The sequence below is a fragment of the Mesocricetus auratus genome, unplaced genomic scaffold (genome assembly GCF_017639785.1).
Source record: "Mesocricetus auratus isolate SY011 unplaced genomic scaffold, BCM_Maur_2.0 Super-Scaffold_100018, whole genome shotgun sequence".
NCBI classification, from domain to species: domain Eukaryota; kingdom Metazoa; phylum Chordata; class Mammalia; order Rodentia; family Cricetidae; genus Mesocricetus; species Mesocricetus auratus.
Genome location: NW_024429199.1, coordinates 37,502,627 through 37,527,915, shown reverse-complemented (window position 1 = coordinate 37,527,915; position 25,289 = coordinate 37,502,627). Strand labels below are relative to the sequence as shown.

Genomic DNA, 25,289 nt, shown 5'->3' with positions numbered 1-25,289 from the left:
TTACCTCTGTGTTTCCAGCTCTCAAATTGGGTCAAAACATGATTAGACCCAAAGGGTTTTGGTGCTTTGACACCAGACATCTGACAAATCGGCTTCCAGACGTGGCATTGACGAAACAAACAACTCCTGAAGATGAATGCTGCTGGCTGACACTCTCTAGTAGACATGGGCCATTCGTTTTTACCTTGGCAGTCAATACTGAATGGTTGTATGCTGGGGTGAGCTTTTGTACTCTAGCAGCTGGCTTCTATCGTGGTCCTGAGCAGCTTGGTGCAGTGTCAACACTGATAGAGGACCCAACTTACGACGACATTGACACGAGCGAGTGGCTCTTTCTTGGGTGTCTTGCATGGTATGCAAGCCTCTCCCAAGCAGGGCTCAGTCCTTGCCCTGTAAGCACGTGTCTAGTGACTTTCACAAGGGCAATATGGCCTAGTATTGGGATATACTGGTTGCTTTACCAGGCAGGCAGTTTTGGGTGGCCCTGATCTACACCGATGTAGGGTTTGGGGAGCAGGGTTACTGCCGCAAAGCGTTAACTGTAAGAAAGGCAGTCTCAATGCCAAGAGGCTCTACAGACAGGCATGGGCAGGGTGGCAAGGCAGCAAGCTCTGTCCACGCTACAGTAAGCTCCTGGCTTTACCATGATCAGTGCCTGGCCCCAGCCTATCGAGCCGTGCCTGGAAAGTTCTAGAGTCCATTCTGCATTCAAGGCCAACAAGAAGCTGAGGATGGACAAAACCGAGATTCATGCTGTGCAGGCACAGCTCTGGGTCTCCCCACACGATGGGACCACACATCTGCCTGGCTTCCTGAGTTCTGCCGATGAAGTTCTGCTCTGGACTTGGCAATGGTTTTTGATCAAAAGGTTGCACATAGCTATGGTAGTATCAGCGTATCCCTAACTGCTCCAGGGTCTAGGGAATAATCCTATTTTCTAAGCAAGATGCACAGCTATTGGTCTGTGGAGAGTTCTCTACCTGAAGAGTAAGGAAGAAAACATCATTTAGAAAAGAGAGAAATGGAAAGGATGGAGTTCAAGCACTTCTTGTCTCTGAATGTGAAGCATGCCTTGGGCCAAACTGTTCTTAAATTAGACGCTGTGCAAAGTTCACTTGAGCCATTACCCTGTCTCCTACAGGCTCAACACACAGTCTGGTCTTCAGTGTTGAGTGGTCACACATGGGAGAAAAACAGGAAATAGGAACACATGCAGTTTCTGCTCACATCAACCAATCCAGGGGGAAAAGTCACTTGCAAATTCATTTATGATTTAGATTCAGATTCATTTAGATTCTCTCACAGATGAGCGTCATGCATTGGCTCTGACGGTGTCCCCTCTCCTACCGCTTGAACGGTGGGAGAATGTGTCCATCAGACCAAACTTACCCATCTGTCCCTACCTCTCCTTGGCGCAGTGCATCTCTCCCAGCTGCTAGCGCTTCTCTTTCCAATCCCATCCAGTCTGGCTTTCCCACTACAACATCTCCCCATGGACACCACTGCCTAATCCAGTAGGTATTTATTAATCTCTTTCTCACGTAACTTCTTAGCAGTGTCAGACGTGCTTGGCCACTTCTTTCTTCTCAGAGCAGTTTCCCTGTAACCTGGCTCTCTTCCTCCACTGACTTTCTTTTCCAATGTCTCTGTAGCATCATCCAGACTCATGACTCGACGGGCGGTGGTGGCGCACGCCTTTCATCCCAGCACTCGGGAAGCAGAGGCAGGCGGATCTCTGTGAGTTCGAGGCCAGCCTGGTCTACAGAGTGAGTTCCAGGGCAGCCACAGAGAAACCCTGTCTCGAAAAACAAAAACAAAAAACAAAAAAAAACAAAAACAAAAAACAAAAAACAGACTCATGACTCAGACAGTATCAGCGGAAGTGTCTGAGCCCAAGGCAGGGATATCCAAGTAACTGCTCCATGTCCCAGCGTTGAGATTTCACAGGAAAAGAAATTACAATGTGCTCGGGACAGAACACAGTTATCCTTCCCAGCCCAAGCCCCCAGCCAGAGGATGGCACCACCGCTGGGTCTCTGCCAGCCAGGAGCACCAGCTATCTTATTTTTAATCCCTCACTCCAGACAGTCAAATCATTACAGCCTCCACCCAAGCTTTTTGCTTCTTAGCCCTGCTCTTACAAAGCCATCACTTAGTCTCGCTCAGGATATCTTGTGTCTGTACTAGAAGAATGGTCTAGTAACCTGTCTCCTGGATGGGACAGACTATTGCACCATGATCTTCCAAATTGCAAACCTGGTATCACCTCGACCTGGACACTTTTCCATGCCTTCTCACTTAATCTAGGGTAATGGTCAAGACCGTCAACGTGTCTTAACCCATTCCTCCTTGCTGGACTTCCCAGCTTTGATCCAAATACCTTCCAGACCCATTACTCTTCTGTAGGATTCTCTAGAGCTCTTGGTTGCTCCATGTCACTTGGAGGCACCCACGCCAGCTACTGCTAATCTGTCAGAATTTGGCTCTGACGTCACCTCCTCAGAACATTACCTGCAGTTTTTTTTTCTTCTTAGGATTTATAATTTACACTATTTGGTTTCCAACCATTACCCCCACAAAGCTAGCATATACTAACAACAGTGGGAGTGTTTGTGTTTTTTTTCAGCCACTTAACTTTTCAGAGTATGGATTGGTACCTGGAACTTAGTACCAATTCTAGTCAATGAGAACTTGAATGAATGAATGAATGAATTGAACTGAAAGAATGAGCAACTATCATGCTCTAGAGACTTCAGTATAATTAGTGAATAAGATATTTCTATCATGGATGTTATAATTTTTTAAATGCTATTTTTTATAGATACTAAGGGCTGGTAAAGAAAGCCCATAATTATTTAATCATTCCCATGGAATATATGATTTGTTTTATGATATTTACTTATCGTATTGATTATTCAAAGGGAGATCTAGGGTGGGATGCGAGATGCCTACACTTACCTCCTCCAACTTGGATTTAGTATTTACACCTTCTCTGCTCCTACAAATGCTGTATTGATGGACACAACCATAAAGCTTATAAAATCTAACTGTGATAAATATTCACTATAAGATCAAAATATAGGTGAAAACATAAAAGAACTGTTTAATTTTCATCTTATTGAGGCTATAAAGGGGATGGAGAAATTGCTTAGTGGTTAGGAATATTTGCTGCTCTCAAAGAAGGACCAGATGTGGTTTTAGCATCCATATTAGATGATTCATCCCATCTGTAACTGTAACTGTAACCCCAGGGGTTCCAATGCCCGCTTCTGACCTCTGTGGGCATCTGCACGTGCATGGTACACACACATGCATTCACGGTACACATACTTACAAGTGGGCTCACAACCCCCGCAAACATACATACCAATAAATACAAATCCTTTAAAAGACACAGTACTTTAGAATAGAGCTATCTCACAGCCAACCTCTAAATATTACAAAATTATTTTCATTGCTATGTCACCCTCACCTATACATAAAATTTAGTAGGAATTTGACATTGATTTTGTAGGAAACTATCCCTTAATATTTTTGTCCTCCCCCCACCATAGAGGTTTATTATTTATTTTCTCAATAATAAAAGGTGGTGAGTTAAGATTTATTATTGGTTTACAGTTCGGTGGTGTTCAGCAATTTAGAATTTCAAAGACAACAGTGATGTCCCCAAATGGTAAAACCCACCTGCTCAGCCACATTTGAAAGGCATCTGAATATGTTTATCTTTGATTCAAACACTCCTTTGGCTCTCATGGTTAGAGCAGATTTCAAACAAGACCTCAATATTTGGCAGCTGGAAAGAGACATCTGCTCTGGCAAAACCTTTGTTAACTGTAATTCTACCCTGAAATTTGAACCCTATAAAAACCATGAACTCTGAGTAAGGTTGGTAGGGAACTGTGAGCCAGAGAATGTGCCAACTTCTCTCTCTCTCTCTTTTAAGAGTGTGTGGATTAATTACAAGGTGCTGATTGACTGGGATAGCCTTTCCCCTTGCTGCATAAAATTAATTCCTACCACTTACATCAATTAGACCCTGTCAGGATGGGTAAGTCAGGCAGGACTTAATATAAAAAAGCCCTGTTTGCGGCGGGGGGGGGGGCATCTGAAGTTAACTGGGTCTGTTAGTTAATTCTTGATGCTTAGCTTTCCACTAGGAAAATGAAGTTTTATCTTTAGAGACAAGAGATTAATGTAGAAGTATCTTATGAAGAGGCTGAGAGATTCAAGACTCCCTGAAATTTTGTCAATGAGAAAAACAGAAAGAGGAGACTGAAGGCTCAGGGCCTCCCTCCAAACCCACCACACCATGCTACTTTTGCTGCACAGTGTGTGTTGCATGTGTGCCGTGTGTCACATCCTCCAGACCTGGTTCTGCTGCTCATGGACGTGACACCTTAGGTGAGTTTCTATATCCTACAGCTTTGCACACTGTGGATTAGCAAATGGTACCAGGAGTGGGGGGGACGAAGTGGGTAAGGCGGACTGGAGAACTTCACCAAGGAGTTGGTGCTATCAAAGGGAAAGACAGTCAGGTTAGGTTTACACAGAGAACTTCCCTCACCTTGCTGGCTAACACATGCTCAGTGCCCAGCATGCCATACGCCACTCACTCAACTATGCGAATTCACATCTAAGTTTTGAGTTCACCGTCACATTTTCACACAGTAAACCATTCATTCCCAAGTTGTATGCACATACTGTAGGAAGTGTCTGAGGTACAGCCTAGCATTTGCAATTGGAAATAAAAGTGAAAACCGGGCATCTCCCTACCTACCAGTCTACAGGCACAGACAGCAAGCATTGGAACCTCACTGGCTGGTGATGCTCCTTCCTGGCGAGAGTGCCATTCTCATACAAGGGCCTGAGTCCACATCCCCTTCTCTGGAGCAGGCTGATTCTGAGAAATTCAAAGGGGAGTGAGGCTGGGTTCTGAGCTCATTCATTCTGTCATCACCATTAGAGTGAAACACCAATTATCCTGACACCTCAAGAGATGAGATGATCTGTCTATCTAAACTTTCTGGTAACATTAGGGTTACCATAAAAAAACTTTCTAATCCTTGTTAATTTTTTTCTATCTCTAAACTGGGTCACACAAGTTCTCACTTCCATAAGCAAGCATGGTATCTGAACTATAATTTAACCTTCCTCTGGTGACTTAGACATTTTTCCGGCCTTAGGGTCAGCTCCATGAGGGAGGAGTCTGACACCGACTCTAGGAAGACAGGTGGAGGAAATGAAAGGGTGAAGGCTTCTTTCTCTCCTAAATCACTTCCTAATATTCTCGGGAGTAAGGAGGGAGGGGGTGGATGCTTATTTCAATCAATGGAGTTGAGAAAACAGTGGTTCCTTTTGTGGATGTGTACATGTGTGAGTACACATGTGTGTAACTGTATGTGCATGTGTGGAGGCCCTAACTGATGTCAGGTGTCTTCATTTGTCACTTTCCATTTCCACCTCTTTTTTTTTGAGACACTGAATTTGTAGCTCGCTGACTTGGCTAGACTGTCTGGCCAGGGAGCCTTAGGGACCCTACTGTCTTTGACTGTCCAGTATTGGGATTACAGGTATGCTGCTTGGCTTTTTACATGGGTTTTAGAGTTTGAACTCAAGACATCATGAGACAAATACTTTACCTACTGATTCATCGCTCTAACACTCCCTCAATAATAGCTCTTTGGGTTCTGTGCATAACTATAGAATATCCTACAGTCTACTGGTCTGAGAAGTGCTTTCACACATTAGATTGTGCAGTGCCTACAGATAGGTATAAGGCAATGAACTGTGTCTATCTGGACCTTCAGTGGGAACCCTTGGGAATCTTTTCCTGAGATGGCAGTGAGTTCACAAACAACATAGAAGATTTGAGAATAAAGCAGTGCTTGTACATATGTTTGAATATATAAGGGGCTTTCAATTAAGAGGAGCACACATTGAGAGTGCCTTTGGAACATGTGCATCTGTGTGTGTGATCATTTACACTGAGGATGCTAATGGCTAATTTTCTATGGCATTAGGACCTTAGAGACGAGCCAGGTTCCTGTTCCCACACCTACATTATGTAATCAGAAGCGGAGCATCCGAGCTGCACATCAAATAGTCTTGCTTTCTGGCAGACTATGAAAAAAAAAGAGATCAGCCTCGGTGTTTGAAGTTGGCCTTTGTTTACATAATGCAACCAGCCACGACTGCCAAACACAATAATTAAATGCTTTACAAGTGCAAATCTTGCCAGAATATGTAATTTGAGGGGGGAAAATAAGCAGAGAGAGTTGATATACAGCAGAAAGTGCTGAAACACTTCGTTCGACTTGCTGAGAAGCAGACATGCTGCAGGAATGCTGGGAGGGATGTCTGCAAAGAGGCTCCTGAGTTTAGTTACGGCTGCCTTCCTTCTGTCCATACATGGTGCTCTTCTTCCTTAGCCTAACTTAGATAACGGAGACTCCTTGGGCCAGGGAGATGGCTCAGTAGGTAAAGTGTTTGCTACACAGCATGAGGAACTGAGTTCAGATCCTCAGAATGACAGCTAAAAATGGAACACAGAGGTGAGCACTGGAGGGCGGAGACAGGGGAATGCCAGCCCTTGCTGGTGAGCCGGTTTAGTCAAATGGTGATCTTCAGGTGGAGTAGAAACCTTGACTCAGAAAATAAGGTGGAGATAAGACCGAAGCAAGACCTCCTGGTGCCGACCTCAGGCCTCCACACGCCCACCCTTCCTCCCCCTGTGAATAAAGGTATCCTGCTTTCACGTTACAGTAAAATCCACCTGTGCAGCAATGGAATGTAACATCTATAAAGGAACAATATCTAACCACCGACAGCTGCCACGGATCGACACAAAGCTGACGTGGACTCATGTCTCTCCTACTTGAGGCCTTTAAGTGTATGCTTTCCACACGAAAGCGGAACACCTTAGCATGGCCCACAGCCCAGTCCGTAGAGATTCCTTCTCTCTCCCGAGCCCAATCACCACGGCTCTCTGGCCGCCCTGGCTTTTACTCATCCATTCATTCTTTTTTTTTTCCACTGATGTCCCACGGGCTCTCTGTAATCTCTTGCCAACCCAAATCTCTTAAGACCGCCTCGGTGTTCCTCACGCATAGCAGTTAATTACACCCTTATTGTGCCTTTAAAGCCACCGTCTTCTAGCTCTCCTAGACTCTAAGCTCCGTGCAGGTTACATTTTTTGTGTGACTCGCTTGTCCCCAGCACCTACCACAGGACCTGGCTGGCGGGGCTCCTGTGTAGAAGGCTGACGAAACCCGTGAAGGCCTTGTCTCATTCCCAGCCTGATCTCACCCACAGTTCACCCCTGTGGTCCCTCCTTCACAGCGTCCCCGCCCTTTCCTCTGCAGAGGGGTAGTCTTTAGATGGAGGGAAGAGAAATAGCAAGAGGAGCTGTTTTCATCGCACCGCTTCCCCCAGACAAACAGACTATTTCATACAACCACAACTGATAGGGTCATGAACTCTGTATGCTGTGTGGGCCAGGGTTTCCCCGTCATTCCTAGGATGAACAGGGAACCTCAAATTTTCACTAAGCTGTTGAACATAGGAATGCAGAAAGATGTATATACTATGTACACAGTGTTCTCCCTGCATGTATGCCTGCATGACAGAAGAGGGCGCCAGATCTCATTACAGACGGTTGTAAGCCACCATGTGATTGCTGGGAATTGACTCAGGACCTCTGGAAGAGCAGACAGTGCTCTTAACCCACTGAGCCATCTCTCAAAGTCACAGAAGTATATTTTAAACCCTTAGTTCTAGGGCTAACATGGTGCCACAACTCCAGGGAGGCCAGTCACAGGCCTGAGGTCAGCGCCACTGTGCACAAAAGGTGCTCACACTTTTAGTAACGGCGGGGGTGGGGGGTGGGGTGGTGGTGGTGGTGGTGGTGGTTCTACTTGGTCTTTCGTGGCTGCTCTTTCTGCATTATTTGTCCAGCTGCTCTTACATTTTATTCTTTATTATAGACCCAGCTCTATCCTACACATCTTAAAAGCATGTCTTAAGGGATCATATTCCTTATGAAGTCAATAAAAGAGAAGTGAGAATCTGTGAAAATAGAATCAACTTAAGTCAAAGTTTAATTAGCTCCTTCTCTCAGAGTACTGTGTAAAAATGCAAGTGAAAAAGCAGTCTTTTTCTCCTATCAAAATGTATGGGACATAGGAACAAAACAATAAATATCTCATTAAGGGATCAGGGGTAAAAATAACATCAATGTTTTCCTTGAATGCAAAGCCCTTCAGTTATTCCAGGAGGGGTTTGAAAGGAAATCAGAAGTACATCTTAGGATCATATCGCAGCCTGGGTTAGGGCCATATCCACATGACCGTCAAGGGTAAGAGGGCTAGGAGTCTCCAGGCTTCCTGAGGTTTAGAGGACTAAATAAGTAACAGACTTCCATACCAAGGAAGGTGGTGAAAACCGGTAAACAGCCAGACATGGTGATTGACAAATGAAGTAAGAGGATTGTCAGAGGTTCAAGGCCAGCCTGGGAGACACAGCAAGATAACAACCACAAATCTGGCCCCGGAGAGTATTTCATGATTTTTTTTACATGTTAGCTAAGGGATCAACTGCCCCTATAGCCCAAGGCCTTTGGATACCACAGATGCAGTTAAAAGGGAGACATACATCCAACCACCATAGAATGTCAGAGGTCATCGCCTTGGCAGCTTCAGTTCACTCTGCAAAAGTCATCTTTTCTCTTGGCCCCTGTTTAATCTGTACAGCAGAAACACTGCCTGCTTATTGGCAACTATTTTCTTCTTATTCTGGAGACTTCCTTTCCCCTGTGTCAGAGGGTAAGCAGTCAAGTTAGGCACCTCCATCTGTCCTCCTGAAGTCGTAACGTGGATGTGGGAGTATGTGGATTTAGTCACAGCCATTGGGGCTGGGGCTGGCAGCCATCTTAGGCAGCTGCTCTGCAGAACTAGGTGGGGGAGAAAGGAGTCTAGAGAAGAAGACTCAGCTTAAAATGCCTAAAAATAAGTTGGGATTAGCAATTGCTTTGAGGAAAAGAGTATTGCCAGATGTAGGGAATATATTGGTCACAATAATTTGGCTTTCATTTTATTTACATTTAAGGTCAAGTAAGACAAAGTCTGTTTTGCATTACTTTGTACAAAATAGGAAGATTAGGAAAATGTGTATTCTGTGTCATCAAAAGATTAAAATATTTTTTTCTGGAAATAAGCAAACATTTAGATAAATGAAACCAATTTCAAATGCTTTGCCGTACTTTCACCCCCAAATAATCAACTTATTTTCAGCACTCACATACAAAACATAATGATTTTAGAGTCGTTATGCAAATACTTCAGGGCAGGCCTGGTTAGGAACAGAACCCAGCTCACTGGAATGCTGAACTCCAGTTTGGTCATTAGCCAGCACAGCTCCATGGAAACCATGGTCTCTATAGATCAAAGGACAGTTTAGTGCTTAAGAATTGCCTCAGACTTCTCAATAATAGAAACTAGGCTGAATATGGGAACAATTTCTCAAAAGGACCATTAAAGTTTATTGTAGAAGGTCTCAAAATATCACACACGTGCAGACACACATAGATACTCCAGAAACTCACAAAGGGGCTCTCTAAGAAAATCATAGTATTCACACACACACACACACACACACACACACACACCCTTTTTCTTTTTGTTTGCAAAAGATACAGACAGGCCGGCCAGTGCTTTGCATCTGTCCTTAGCAGATGCAAACAGCAGTGAGAGTCGACCAGTCTATTCATGGGCTCCATGGCACGACAATATCTGGTGTTCCTCGTACACAGGAGCTCTCATACCCAATAAAAACTCACTTAAAACAACAGAAATTAGACCTTCATCATCAGTCTTTGCTTTTCCTTCTCTGGAAAGCATTGCAACATGCTTGTGTACAAGCCGTCTTCGAGATTTTCCTTGTACTTCTCTTTACACTGCAGGAACAGACGAATGGTTGCCGTGGTTTGAATCTTCACTGCCAACTTGATTGGATTAGGAATCACCATGGAACACTCTTTTGGATGTGTCTATGAGGGTGTTAAAGATTGTGTGCTGTAAACAGAGGCCTATTCTATTTCAAACTCCTTTTAAGTGTCCGCTTTGGACACTACCTATCACCACTTGTTATCATTGCTCAAATCCTCTTTTGAAAAGTGTGTCTATAGAAACGCAAAGTCCTGGAATACTTGGGGGTAATGAAAAGCCTGAAGGGAGTTAGAAAACCGAAAGTAACACAAACCAGCCTCAAGGTGTGTTTAATCAGGCCCAGTTTTCATGCTATATTATACGACTTAAATGCTTGAAGTCCAAGTTTTAAACAGACTGATTTGGCCAATCAGTTTTAAATAACCCACTGTGATGGTTAGCTTTAATTGTCTATTTGACATAACCTAGACTTACTCAATGGGGGGTGATCTACAATGGATTGGCCCATGGATATGCTGTGGGGGATGGGCTTACTGAAGTTAATAGATGTAGCAAGATCCAGCTGCCTGTGGGTGACACCATTCCCTAGGAAGAGATCCTGAAAGTATTAAAGGAAAAGTCAAGCTGCACACAACCAACAGTAAGGGAGCCTGAATTCATTCTGTCTCTGCCGTTGACTGTGGAGGTCATGTGACAAGCTGGCTTGGGCTGTGTGACTTGCTGCTGTGACTCCCAAAGTGATGGAATGTGACCTGAAATTGTTAGGTGACATAAAGAAACCCTTAGTTTGCTTTATGTCAGGGTCTTTTTGCTTTATAAATGAATTTAGAATACCTTTTTTATTTTTTAACTTCCCACTACTAAACAATATGTGTGATGGGCGTGTGCGCATGGACATGGACATACAACATATTACAAACATGATATGTATGTTCCCTTTAGGGAGAATATGAAGAATCTGGTAATATACATGCAGTCAATTATATGATGATACGTATCCGAGGTTAGAAATGATATCTTCTAGTTCAATTTTGTTGTTGTTGTTGGTGTTTTAAATTTAGGGTCTCATATAGCACAGCCGTGGCTTAAGCTGGCTACATAGCATAGGCTGCCCGTGAATTGGTCTTCCTGCCTCCACCTGCCAAGGGCTGGAGTGGCAGGCACAGGTTACCACACTACTTTGTGAGGCACCAGGGACTGAACCCAGGCCTTTATGATCACTAGGCAAGCACTGTACAAACTGAGCTACATCCCCCCACCCCTCAGTTCGTTGGTTCACGGCATCACTAATTTTCTTAGACCTCCATTCTCCCACAGGTAACACAGGCTGCTTAGGGACAGGTCTTTTCTGTGTCAGAAGCTAACACCGAGGTAAGGCTGAGGAGAGGACAGACACCCTGGCTCACAGACTGTCTGGAGAGTAGAATCGGGCCCTGGTAAGGAAAACAGAGCAAGACGGCTACCAGACACAGATGAGGAGGGAGCCCACTGGGAAGGCACTTGGGAGGGGGCAACAGACAGAGGAAGGACAGCCGGTTAGGGCGAGACCACAGAAGGTCTTGAAGTTGGAGGCCCGTGCTAGCCTGTGCTGACCTTGGCTTGACAGAAGGTCAAGTTTGCCCGTGTTTCTAAACTTCCTTTGCTGGGCACCATTCCAACCTGAATGCATCTGTTGATTTCAGATGATCACAACTCCATCAGCTTGCAGAAAGTGGACCATCTGACCCTTTTAATACATTTGTTCAGGAAGCTACATGATATTTATATAACTTGCTGTTTTTTTATTTTTATTTTTCGAGACACGGTTTCTCTGTCCTGGAGAGCTGTCCTGGCTCTCCTGCTGTCCTGGAACTCGCTCGGTAGACCAGGCTGGTCTCGAACTCACAGAGATCTGCCTGCCTCTGAGTGCTGAGATTAAAGGCGTGCACCACCAATGCCTGGCTGTTTTTTTCTTTTTTAAACCCAGAATCCAGGTTGCGGAAAGACTCAGAATGAGCCACACATCTCTGCTGTACTGTTTGCTTTTTAAAATGGTTTATTTGTTTCATTTTACATGTATGAGTGTTTCGCCTGCATGTTTGTATGCATCCCACATGGGCGTCTAGTGCCCATAGAAGTCAGAAGAGGGCACTGGACCCCTTAGAACTGGAGTTCCAGATACTTGTGAGCTGCCATGTGGGAGCTGGAACCAAACTCAGGTCCTCAACTGCTCTTAGATGCTGAACCATCTCTCCAGCCCCTATGTTTGCTTTACAATAGAAAGTTTTGGCTCAGATAAGGCCATTTCCAGCTTTAAAGGAAGGATGACGGGTGGTGATGAACACCTACTGGAGAGCCACCCTGCATGGGATGTGGAAGTGGACAGTCTACTCGGATGTCTGTATCCAGCATCCTCAGCCTTAACTGTGCTTTCCTCACACCCAATGAATTCCAAGGTAGGGCTCGCCATGCTACCTTGGTCCATGTTCCTTAGTCAAACCCTAAATACCGGAAGAGTCAGTTAGTTTATCACTATTTTATAACTAGGAGCAACAACAGCCTTTCTATAGTGGCCAGTGTGACTCCCTTCAGGAAATTGGGAACACGTGATCTGACAAGAGGAAAGCCAACTCCCCAGCCTCAGCTTTAGCGAATAATCAGAGCATTATATCTGCTGTGAAAGTGCTTTCTCTTCTAATAGTATATATTGTTGGAAAGAGAGACAACAAGGACTTTGGTCCTCTATGGGAGGGGTGTGAAGGAATGCATTAATTTATTTGTCTGTTTATTTGTTAATTACATATACTCCTGAATGCCAGAAGAGGGCACCAGGTCTCATTATAGTTGGTTATGAGCTACTGTGCTTATGAGCTGGGAATTGAACTCAGGACCTCTGGAAGTGTAGTCAGCGCTCCTAACCTCTGATCCATCTCTCCAGCCCAGATTGCTGCTTTCTTAAATAACTTGTAACCTGAAGGACCATGTCTTAAATCACTGTGAGGCCAGAGTTGAAGTCTGGAGTCTGGAATGGACTTCCCATTAGCAGAGCATTAGATGGGATAGATAGAATCCCGAGCTACTGATACCGGTCTCTTTGTCTCAGTCACTACATCCTGCAAAGTATCTGTCCCGCGCCACAACCTAGTACTACCTTCTGATCTGAGTTAGCCGCTTCCCACTCACCTCAGCAGCTTCATGGTGTGCCTCCTGCTTTGATCCCTGTCTCCATAGCCTATGCCCAAATCCTAAAAACATCAGAGTAGAGAACATCTCTGATGGTGATCTTCACTTAGAACCCCCTATGGGAGAAGCATCGTCGTTGTATGCAAGGTGTATAGATACAGATTTCAAAGAACAAAACACCACAGACCTGGGCCAGGCTCTTGGCTCAATTGGTGCTGGATATAGCAGCAGCTAGATTTGGGGGTACCATCTGTTCAAGGAGCCTGCAGCTACTTTGATCATGAGATGAAAGTGAGATCATACTTGTTTCATAACAGGAGATATGTCCTCTATCAAAGTATAAGACATAACTTGGAGAGCCTGCAGGAGTAGGTATGGATGGGAGAGATCTCATCTTATCTCTCAAACTGACATTGTCCGTGATTTCCCTGTTCCCATTGGAATGCATGTTGTTTCACTCTTCACTACCACGGAGGATCCTAAGACTATCAAGTCACAGTGAGGCCATGTTTGTTTTGGCTCACAGCTTCAGAGGTGCCAGCGTGACTTGGTTTCAGTGCTTTAAGGCTGTAAATAGAAGTACATGGGGAAATAAGCAGCAGAAGAGAAAGGGGTTGGAATGTGACTAATCCAACTTGACACACAAACTAACGTTATCAGAAACGAGGGAACCTTAACAGAAAATGCCTCTATAATGTCTGTCTGTAAGGCACATTCCTAATTAGCGATTGGTGGGTGAAGGCTCTCCTGTGGGTGGGGTCATCCCTGGGCTGGTTGTCCTGGCTTCAATAAGAAAGCAAGCTGAGGAAGTCATGAGGAAAAAGCCAGTAAGCAGCATCCCTCTATGGCCTCTGCATCAGCTTCCATCTCCAGGTTCCTGCCCTGAACAAGCTCCTGTCCTAACTTCCTTTGATGATGAACAGAAATAGTGAAGTGTGACTCAAATAAACCACCTTTTCCTCCAACTTGCTTATAGTTATGGTGTTTCATCACAGCTATAGAATTCCTACCTAAGCATAACTTATCTGCGCAGTGAGCACAATGCTCCTCTGAACTGTGTTTTTCTCCCCCAAGATGGAAGGTCTTAGAGGCTGCCATTTGAGTGTCCGCCCACCTTCTTGTCAAGATCAGGGCTTTATCTTACTGTTTATTTCAAAGCATCCCATCTCAGCTTTTGCCCCGAAGTAAACAGGTATGTTTGGGTCTGGATCTTAAGAGAGTTTCAGAACTAAGACTAGAATGACACATAAGCATTGGCAAAACTTCCAAGTGCTATACAACTGGAAAGTGCTTCTGTTACTGGAGGGTTTGCAGGTAAAGCTCTCCTGAATCATTTTCACATAGGACCATTCATGTCTACAATGCTGTATTTCATAGATAATAAGTGTATGTCTCAACTCCAATGGCAAGATCTCAGGTCTGATACAAAGTGTTTATGCTATACTATTTAGAAGGTCACAAATGCCAAAATTTCAATTGCCTATACAACAATGAGAGAGAGACAGACAGACAGACAGACAGACAGAGAGAGAGAGAGAGAGCATATTAACAGGCTAGATACTACAAGCTTTTTCATGAGTCTGCAACATTTCAGGTATGACATGATTAAATAGTCTGAATTTGTCTGAGAACTCCCTATATACAGTTTTAATATACTCCAAAATGGTTTGCAAATGAACTTTTGGAAAACAATCCTGGCTCACACTGAAGATCGCCTGCACCTAATGGTATGTAAATACATGGTTTGAATGACTGAATCAGTATTATTTACAAGTTTTATCTACAGAATCCTCAAGTTGAATATGCAGCTACTGCTCTCTAAATGTTTGTATTTTTGGCATTTTATTATTCATTTATTCATTCATTTACTTGTGTGTGGGTACAGGCATGTACCTGGTAGGACTCACATGAGAATGTGTGGGTACATGCATGTACAAGCCATAGCTCACATGTGGATGTGTGTGTGCAGTCAGAAGACAACTCTTGGGAGTTAGTTATTTCCTGCCACCTTGTGGGATCTGGGAATTGAACTCAGGTCTTTGGGTCTGTGTGCAAGCACCTCTACCCACTGGACCATCCCACCCTGGGGTTTACTGAAAGAGAGCTTTGATGGTGAGCACTGAGGCAGCCTGTTATCTGTACTCTAAGACATTATCTGCAAAAATCACACAGGCAGTCAGTCAGCTGAGGGCTCTACGAAAGGAATTCCCTCATCATGAGGAGGGCATCTTTCCATGGGGGAGGTTGGGGGGAGAGGAGATATAGAGTTTTACTTTCTGCCTTGATCCCAATAAGAAAGAAAGCTGTTCCCCAGGGAGGGGCTCCTTGAAAGATCTTGCAGCACAGATCAATTTAACAACATTAAGCCTGGCAGATCAAGGAGACATCTACTCTCCTCAGGCAAATATTTCAACAAGAAAACTTTCCTATACAGGCAAAATATTTTTAAGTTAATAAAAAGTATTTTGTTTATAAATGGGCTTTGCTCAAATCTGTGGACTTCAGAAAGGAACAAATACCATTGCATCTGAAACCTGGCTACCATTTGCCTCAGACTGTTATAGCAAATCCCTACACTGACTATTCAGAGAGCTTCAGACCCTCTTGTTAGAATTATAAAGGTTGTATTTTTAAACATTGACTGCGCATGTGAGGACCCTAATGAAAGCCAGGGACCATATAATGAATAACCCTATTGTTTTAGTTTGAAGCTGCCACCACATTTATGCTGGATGTGAAAAGGAGAAAGACACCTTTGCAGGGGCCCTGTTTTCAGACCAGCTTCCCCACCAGACTCTAGGAAAGATGGCTGGTAGGAGAGGAGGGAAGAATAGTTCTCTGGTTTAAAGAGGCAGAAAAGGGCCTCAGAAATCCATTTGAAAAAAAAAGATGGAATGCTGGAAGATTACAATTATGAAAACCCAGAATGTTATCTAATTTAGAATGGCCTTGGGAACACACAGCTACAAACAGAGCCACATGTGATGGTCACCCGGCATCTAAGAGATTGCTGGCTTAGGCACTGGACAGTCCAGTTGCTGGGCTCTGTATTTTCTCTGCAGAATTCTCACTTGCAGGATGAAGAATGAGAAATCCGCTTAATCAGATTCTCAATGGGCACCTTCCTGGGGCGCCCTGCACTTAAAACCAAACCAGCTCATCATTTTCTTAGGGATACAAATGGAATAAAAAAATTTAAAGAATGCACATCTGATTTTTAAAAATCGATCTTACAGAGACCCTAAACTGGAGAGTAATATAGGTGTGAACACCTTTCCCAATTGGCAACTTCACATCCAAACTTTATATTCATTTACCTCTGATGGTGTTGGGACATCTGGTATTTCAAAATACACTTTATGTGCCAGGTAGTTACATAGAAGGCACTAGGCTATGTGCCCTACCCAGGGCCTTACTCTGCCATTCAGGGGCCTAAGCCCATTAGGATGGGAAGGGGAGAAGCCACTCTGAGGCATTTCAAGAAGGATATATAAACTCTTTAAGAGACAGGCAGCGACACATAATTAAAATTGCCAAATGAATCCTTCAGAGGCTAGGTGATGGAGTACCTCAGAGACATGGCAGATACAATCAGGCCAGAGCAAATGGAAAAGGAAACTGATCAAGTTGGAAAGGAAGGGCAAATTTTAGATCCATTACTGCCCCTGTGTTGGTCCCCGACCCCCACAGATTTCTGTGCATTGCTTGTCAGCTGATAGCCACAGGTGCATCCTGCTCTCTAGTCCTGGCTTACAGCCCTGGCCATGCCCCACTGACATCAACATCTAGCACGAGGAAAACACGAGCTCTTACACCTGGGGTTTCTCCACTGTGCTGTAAGTCTGTATACAAGGCTGCTCACTCCTTACGGCACAGACACAGGCAGACATATAGACACCACACATACGCACATGCATTCTCCTGGTAGTAAAGGCGGCAGACGTATTCTCTTAGCACAAACGGTTGGATGTCATGTCTTTCATTTCCCTATACGTCGGACTTGTTGGTGGCTGGGATGCCACACCCCTGCAGTCATTCTACAGCTCCCAGGGAATCTGCCAAGGCCAGACCCTCACCACACTAGGCCCAGTGCATGCTCTCTCTTCCCTGGTGTCACTTGCAAAGGCAAGCTCATTGTCAGGCTCTTGGGATTTATCCATCTGAGGCTTCCCTGTGAGTTAGAGAGGCAGACTCAGTAAAGCTCCATCCAGAGTCCCCCTCCCCCATGTTTCTAGCTCAGTGACCCTCCACCCAACCAAGGGAGTGCTTAGGATACAAAGGAGACTACAAAGGGAATGAAGTTCCAGTCTGGACCATACAACATGGCCCTGTCTCAAAAATAAAACAACAAACCCCAACCACTTTTAAAAACAGGTGGCAGAAAGACTTCAGACAAGCAGACGTGTTGGATTGAGTAACAACAGGTGGTTGTGAATTTCAGACATATGAATTGATCAGCATTGTACTTAGGATATGCCAGGTGGTAGACAGAGTAGCCAGGGGATGTGTAAGTTCAGAACACTGGAGAGAAACAAACCACTTCTACCCAGGATGCATGCAGCATGGTATTCAGGCTGCTATGGTACCACTCCAGGGCAAGAAGAGGACTCTGGAGTTGGAGTTAGGCTTGGGCATTTCCACCTCAAATTTCTTTCAAGTGGATGAGCAAGGAGTCTGGATGTGTGAATTAATGGTAGAACATTTACCTAGAATACTATAGTCCTAGATTCCATCCCTAGTACACCACACACACACACACACACACACACACTCACACATTCATATGTACACACACACACTTGCTCACACTCATTCCTACACATACTTACACTCACACATGCATTCACATACTTACATACTCACTCTTGATTTTAGACTGTTTCCTTGCATTTCTGAAAAATCTTCCATCTCCTACCCTGTAATCATTCAATTAGTGACTAATTGTTGCAAGGCTTCGTGACTCAGATAGCACATACAGTGTGTAGCTTGCATTGAGTGGTTAAATGCTCATTTTTATCCTTTATGAAGGCAGTGGAAATGGGAACCTTAGGGTGAGGAGGATGAGGAGGTAAATCTAAGGAGAACAGGTGAGAAAGCTGGCACTAAGGGCGGGGAGGAGGGGTGAGAAGGCAGGGAGAGAGGAGGCCCACCTTTGGCTTTGAATAAGGTGCCTTTGCAAACTGTCTTCATTCCCTGCAACAATAGAGCAGGGGATTTTGGCAGCGGGAAGAAGACATGATCCCAGAAGTTTCTGGGGGAATCTCCAGTGAAAAATACCAGGAAATGATTTAGAAACTAACCAGGGGATTAGGGAGAAACCGGAAACCAGAGAAACACGATTTGGTGAAGGTTTGGCTAGAAGCGGTTGCTCTGATATTCCATCCCTTGAGAACCTGGAAAATGACTAAACTCCACTCCCCTCTGAATGACCATGCTTCTTGAATCAAAGGCATACATATGAAGTTACAACATTTGATGAAACCAAACCCTACATTTTAAAGAAACAAAGAATATTAAAAGAAAATAGTTGACTCAATACAGGCTTGGGATCAATTGCAACCCCTCATCTTTTGAACTTAGACCACAATGATGGCTGTACTGCCTTGCTTTAACTCTACCAAGGCCGTACCAGCCATTTAACCTTCCTCCAGCACAGACTTCCCCCCCCCCCATCACTCAGGGAACACAAGGCAGTGAAAGGAACAAGTCACAGATTCCTAAAAGCTGTGCCCCGGGGACACTGGAAAGGGGTAGCTAGGCTCTCAAATGAGAAAAGAAAGGACATGGCAGTGGTGGTGATGTTGGCTTTTGTTCAGCCCAAATCACAGGCTTTGATTCCCTCAAGGCATGTCTGGTAATTTTGTTTTTATTGACTTTTATAACGGGGGGGGATCTGGCCCAGTGGGTCCACAAAGTTTTCAGATATTGCAGCTAATTGTTGGAGGCCTGGATTCATTTGTTATCTCCAGCTACCGAGAGTACTGAGTACCAGGGAATGCATCTGGTCTTTTGACATTGGAGGTGATGACCTTTCCATGCCTGTTAGTGAGCCTATTCATCAAGGTCTTAGCAGGTCTATGCAAGGTCACTATCATTTGCAGATGTCAAAAAACAGGAAATTTCCAATGACCACCGCCAACCCATGTAGAGCAGAGCTATGACATTCTCTCTGGTTTTCTATAACACAGTGGCCATGCATCTAGCTAAAGCCAAGTGAGTAGCACACTTATTTGCAGTGCATTGAGGGAAAATAAATGAAAGGAAGAAAATCCACAATCCACTAATACAAGGTGAGCCCTAAATGGTTTTGTTTTCTTTTTTGAATGACAAGTAAAATGGAGAAGGATCTCAATGTTTGGAATAAGAATAAAACAGTTTTGACTTAATCCACAGTTCTGTGCAGACCAACAAAAAAGCAGCTTCCTTCTCAGAGACATAAGCATATTTATGAGTAATCAACTATACGTGGAGACTGTTTGGTCCTTTTCCAACACCTTTGATGCTACTTTTTCATTTATTCTACTTTTTGTATTAATCTCTAATTTCTTTTATCACACAACCACCACACACTGCTCCACAGAAACGTCACATGTGGTCATGGGCGCTTTTCCCAGATTCACTTTCTAAGCTCACCAAGGATGGAAGATGTCACTCTTGCCTTTGGATCTTTCTCATACTCAACCTGGTGTTTAATACCAAGAAGGAATTTACCATTGTAAAGCAGGTCACTTCTAACATGGAACCCATAACAACTTATGCCAAGTAATTCTATGCCATTTCTACCTAGGTGCTGAAGAAATCAGTTGTTTTTTTTTTGAAATGGCATCAGACTGGAGGAAGTTCAATTTCAGATGCTCGCTCTTAGAGTCTGAAGTGGCTGAATGCCACCCTTCACAGCTACTAAAGCCAGGGGCTTAGCTAAATGCTTCCAGACGCCCCTCACATTTTACTTATGGAGCATAATGTCAGTCTTAGATAAAGGGCTGGGCTCTGCCCGTGGTTATCCAGGTAGAGAAGTAAGGGAACAGCTGGGTAGAGCTTTGTAATCCAAATGCCCATTCCCCACCGTCACAGCTTTGATTTAGTTGCGTTTCTTCCTGGAGCCTGCTTCTGGGTCAGCTTCAAGCTTGACCTTGAATTTCACTCAGGAAGCCACTTCCTTGGAGCAGCATAGCAATGGGTTAAATGGAGGAGCTGTGAGAGAGAAGTTCCTGGACTAAGGAATTCTGGGAAACCTTTCCTATAATAAATACTTCCCCGTTTAACACATGGGGTTCAGAGCGTCTCTGTAGCAGGAAAAGGGATTGATTTTAACCCACATTTCACTCATCAGACTGTGACATCATCCACCCCCCCCACATCCCTAGCTTGGTTTGCTTAAAAACCTATCACCATAATTCCGGATTCTGAAAGCAAGGGACAGAAAGAGGCATTAGCATCTCATAGGACATCCCCGCATGGGAAGACAAGTGTTTTGTTTTTGGTGTTGCTGGGGTTCAAACTTGGGGCCTTGTGCATGCCAGCCATATGTGCTACCACTGAGCCATACCCTGAAGTCTCAAGCATTTGAGAAAAACTTCTAATGGATGACTTGCTTCCCCAAGAACAATGACAAGTATAAGACAAATGTCTCAAGGGATAGAAATGGACAACAAAAAGCGAATACTCATCCAAGTAAATTTAAAGCCCAACAGAGTGAAGAAAGTTAAACTGTAAGTCTCAGTTTTAAACTTAGGTTTTGTTTCTGTAAAGAATGTTTAGCACCCTCCTTGTACCTTTTGCCAGCCATAACTCAAGAGTCTACAATGGGGAAGGCTCAAGAGTGTGTGCTCTCTACCCCAGCTTATGCAGGCAAACTTCCAACAGACGCATGTTAAAGACAGAGATGTCCACTGTGTAGGTAAAGCCAAACCTGGATATCGTCTGAAGGATGTTAAGTCTGTAGCTACCACATTTACGCAGTGTATTGCTTTATATATGTAGCATCACACACACACACATTTAAATCATCACTACATATAAATATATGTATTTATACATATACATATGTATACATATGCTTGACAATTATCATCACAGTGCTGCCAGGCCAGGCCAAGAGAAAGTCGGAAGATTTTGCAATGGGAGAGACTGAAGGAAAGTGCTTCAGTGGCTTTTTAAGGTCGCCCACACTGCATTCTGATTCTTGTTCTCTAACCCTCTGCCAAGAATTCCACAGGATGGTTGTATCGGCAGTGTCTAGTCTGATACAATGAGTTACTTATTCATCATATGAATCATTAATGATGTAGACACTGATTATTGTTTTATTAGCTAACTTCCGACAAATCAATCAACCCTGAGCCAGATACTTACAGGGCCCTGTGACACAGTAGCAAGGTCACCTACAAGATCAAGCAGTAATGTCGGGTTTATTTTTCTCCCCAGAATACCTTCACCGAATTGTGTGTAAATCTTAGGGGTAAAAAGCTACAATTCTAATCCTGCAAACTCTTCAGCTGCAGGACTATTTGCTTCTGGGGTACCACAGTGACAGCAACTGACCTGGGGTGAGATCAGTGAGTGTCCTCCTTCTCATGATGGAGGAACACCTTATACAAGGATGGAAAAAAGCTGCAGTGATGCTTCAGGGAGGGGCCCAGTGCATGACAGGATCATGGGCACTGTGGATCACAGTCACAACTGTGCTTAATCTTAACTATCTTTGGCATCTTTGCTGAAAAGGAGTTCTCTGGCCTGTTACTCAACTCAATAGTATAAGGGGCTCAGAAAACACCAGCAGAAGAGGGAAGATCAAGATGCCTGGTGTGGATTTGTGACAGTAACAGGCACGCTTTGTTCCTTAGGCTACCCTTTAACCCTATGCTCTTGCAGCATCTCCACTCCGATGTCATTTCATCAAAGGTCTAGGGTGGGGAAACCCTAAACAAGAAGGCACAGGAAATAATGTACAGAGATGCTTTCATTTAGGACTATTTTTGTGGTATCTGAAAAAAATATAGTCTTCAAACTGAACACATACACACATCATGCCAACCAACAGAAAGACCATGTATTTCTGGTTGTTCTCAAGAGAACAAGCCCCAAGTTTGTACAGCAGACCTATCCTTCTCTGATATTTGAAGTCTCTGTAGGTTAGCATTGTCTAACCTAATCTTGCTAACCATGGTCAGTTTTCTTGTTAGGTCTTCAGTAGCTAGGAAGAGGCAACGCCTCTGTCTATAATTTTCTTGCCATTCTTGCTTGGTCTATGGAAGTAGCAACCACTGGCATTGTCAGACAGAACAAGCTGACATAAGTGCCGCCCTCAAGTGGACAGCACTGTGTCTTGTAAGTCCCTGGTTTTCAAGCTCTTGTTCTTTATCAAGGGACCACAAACACTTCTGCATGCCTGCCAAAGCTTTTTGGTACTGGAGAACAAAGGTTGAACAGTGCTCTTCCCTACCCAGCTCAACAGCAGGCTATTTCTCTTCTAAAGGAGGAAATTATCTCATTCTTCCAGGAAGTATTTGAGCTTCTCTAATGCGTCTGTTTTCCCCTAAGGTCTAGATCAGTCAGCATAACATATAAAGACCCGGTCTTCTGGGAGTTGAATGTTGAAAAGAAGATCCCCAGACAGACAATAAACTTACTTTGAGTCAACAAGAAGCTCTGAGGAGGTCTCTGCATCACTGATAGTCACCAGTGTTGAATACCAACAAAAATATTTTGTGCAAAACTATTGGCTTTGAAATAAATGAAACCAGATGAGTCACAGACACTCACCAGAAATGCAGCTCAGGGCTCCCTTCCCCTGAATGGTGTCAAGGAGTCACAGTAGACCACAGTTCCCAAGGAGCACAAGCCTTCAGTGACATCTAGCTAAGTGGGACCAAAGGAACCAGAGTCAAGTCTCATTCTCTTTTCTTATTGTCTGTATCATATCACAGAGGAAACAGGATATCTATGGGTGTCCAGAAGGGAAAATACTTATTTGACTATTAGGAAAACTGACTGAATAATCATAACCATCTAATGTAGCAATATGTCATTTTTTTTCTTTCTTTGAAGATATAGCCATGCATCACTCTAAGAAACAAATGTATAGGTTCATTTTCAAAGAACATAATCCTTTCCTTAAAAAGGAAAGAAGGAGGAGGAGAAGAAAAAGAGGCTGGAGAGATGGTTCAGCAGTAAAGAATGCTCACTGTTTTTGGAGAGGACCTGGGTTCAGTTCCCAGCACCTACATCAGGTGGCTCCCAACCCCCTGTGGCTCTAGTTACAGCAGAATTGCCCCTCCTTTGGCCTCCACATGTACCTGAATGCACATGGTGCATGTAAACCCACATGGGCACGCACATGCACATAAATAACAAATCCTTTTTAGAAAAGAAATGTCTATTACATGTCAAACAAAACCACACATGACCAACTCTTACAAGCGCGTTGAGTGTCTGACTGTGACTCAGGTGGGGACACATGGCTCCTGTGAGTGTGGGTCCTTGTGTTCTTTCCTTCATGAAAAATTATTAAAATTATGTATCTTAACTATGTTGGTATCAAGATAAATATTATTCAGATTCAATATTACATACTCATTAATATATTTATATTTTTCTTATACTTGGAAAATATTAAAATATTTTCATAGGCCACTACTGGGCACTGTGCTTAGTGGGTAAACCAGCTTTGAACCACTTTTCTTAGCAGAGAAGCCTGCAGGGGCAAGCCATTGTCTCGTCAGTTAAATGAACTCCTATGAGTTCTGGTGCAGGCTGGGGCATCTTGACTTCATTGAAAGTTGGTCTTTGCGACAACATTGAATTCTTCCAGAATAGCTCAGCAATCAAACATTTATGACTCCAGCAAAGCATTATTATTTTGTGGGTTGAGGTATGAAGTGCTAACCCAGTGGTTCTCAACCCGTGGGTCGTGACCCTTTCACGGGAGTTGCCTAAGACCATCGGAAAAAATACAATTATTTCCATTACGATCCATAACAGTAGCGAAATTACAGTTATGAAATAGCAATGAAAATAATTTCATGGTTGGAGGTCACCACACCATAAGGAACTGTATTAAAGGATCAGTATTAGGAAGGTTGAGAACCACTACTCTAAACCATCCTCAGGCTTCAGCTTTTACTTTTTCCATTTTGTTATAAAATTGTAAGTATAAACACACACACACACACACACACACACACACACACACACACACACACGCCAGGCGTTGGTGGCGCACGCCTTTAATCCCAGCACTCGGGAGGCAGAGGCAGGCGGATCTCTGTGAGTTTGAGGCCAGGCTGGACCGACAGCCTCCAAAACAGAGAAACCCTGTCTTGTAAAACCAAAAAAAAAAAAAAAAAAAAAAAAAAACACACACATACACACACACACACACACACACACAAGTGAGAACCTTGTGCTTACCCAACGGAGTTCCTCATACATCCCTATCACTTTATGAAATTTTGATATGGGATTGAGCAGGGCTCATCACTTGACAAACAGCCTCAGCTGTGGTCAGTCTGGTATGCCCCAACAGTTTGGAGAGGAACAGTCAAGCAGGTACCTGGACCTAACATGCACGTCCCTGCCCTGTATCACCGCAGCATTCCGGTACCATCACTACATGGAGCAGGACTTTTAATGCTTCAGGAAAAGGAGCCAAAAGGGACAAATAGAAGTTTGGTCAATGACAAGCGTTTAAAAGGAACTCTAACTCATTAGCTTGTAGCAGGCTAACCGGAAGAAGCAGGTCAGGCTAGGACAGATTCTTTCTGCCCCCGTGTTTACCCTGAGGGTATTATCGGGAAGCAAGCAGTCTTCTACTTCACATACTTTGCTAACAACACTTGTAATTCCAGAAAAAGAGTTAATCGCTATTTCAGAACAGTGTTTTTTTTAAAAAAACCTACTTTAAAATTAAAACGTATTGGCTTCAGTGTATATTCATATAAAATATATAAAAAGCTAATATACATAGATTATAAACACATTAACCTTTTTTACATACATTTCACAGTCAAGTAGTCAAAAAAGAAAACAAACAAACAAGAAACCCCCACGGAACAGGAAAGTAAGAAAAATGGAAACAACTTACTTTGAAAGTTGATGTTCACTTTTCTGATGTGTTCACCAGCAACTCCTGCTGTCAGTCCTCACCTACAGCAGAAACACAAAAGGTAAATAGATTTTACTAAA

At 43.7% G+C, this 25,289-nt stretch overlaps 1 protein-coding gene across 4 annotated transcripts in view; it reads right to left on the bottom strand.

The window, feature by feature from the left end:
- Positions 1-25,289, bottom strand: part of Plekhg1 (pleckstrin homology and RhoGEF domain containing G1) — a 195,003-nt gene that overhangs the window by 113,803 nt on the left and 55,911 nt on the right. For 3 of the 4 annotated variants that reach the window (XM_040728108.1, XM_040728106.1, XM_040728105.1), the window contains exon 2: positions 25,189-25,250. The gene's annotated coding sequence lies outside the window, so the exon portion shown is untranslated. Of the gene's footprint in view, positions 1-22,868; positions 22,965-25,188; positions 25,251-25,289 lie in introns of all 4 variants that reach the window. The other variant, XM_040728107.1, reaches the window with a different exon arrangement.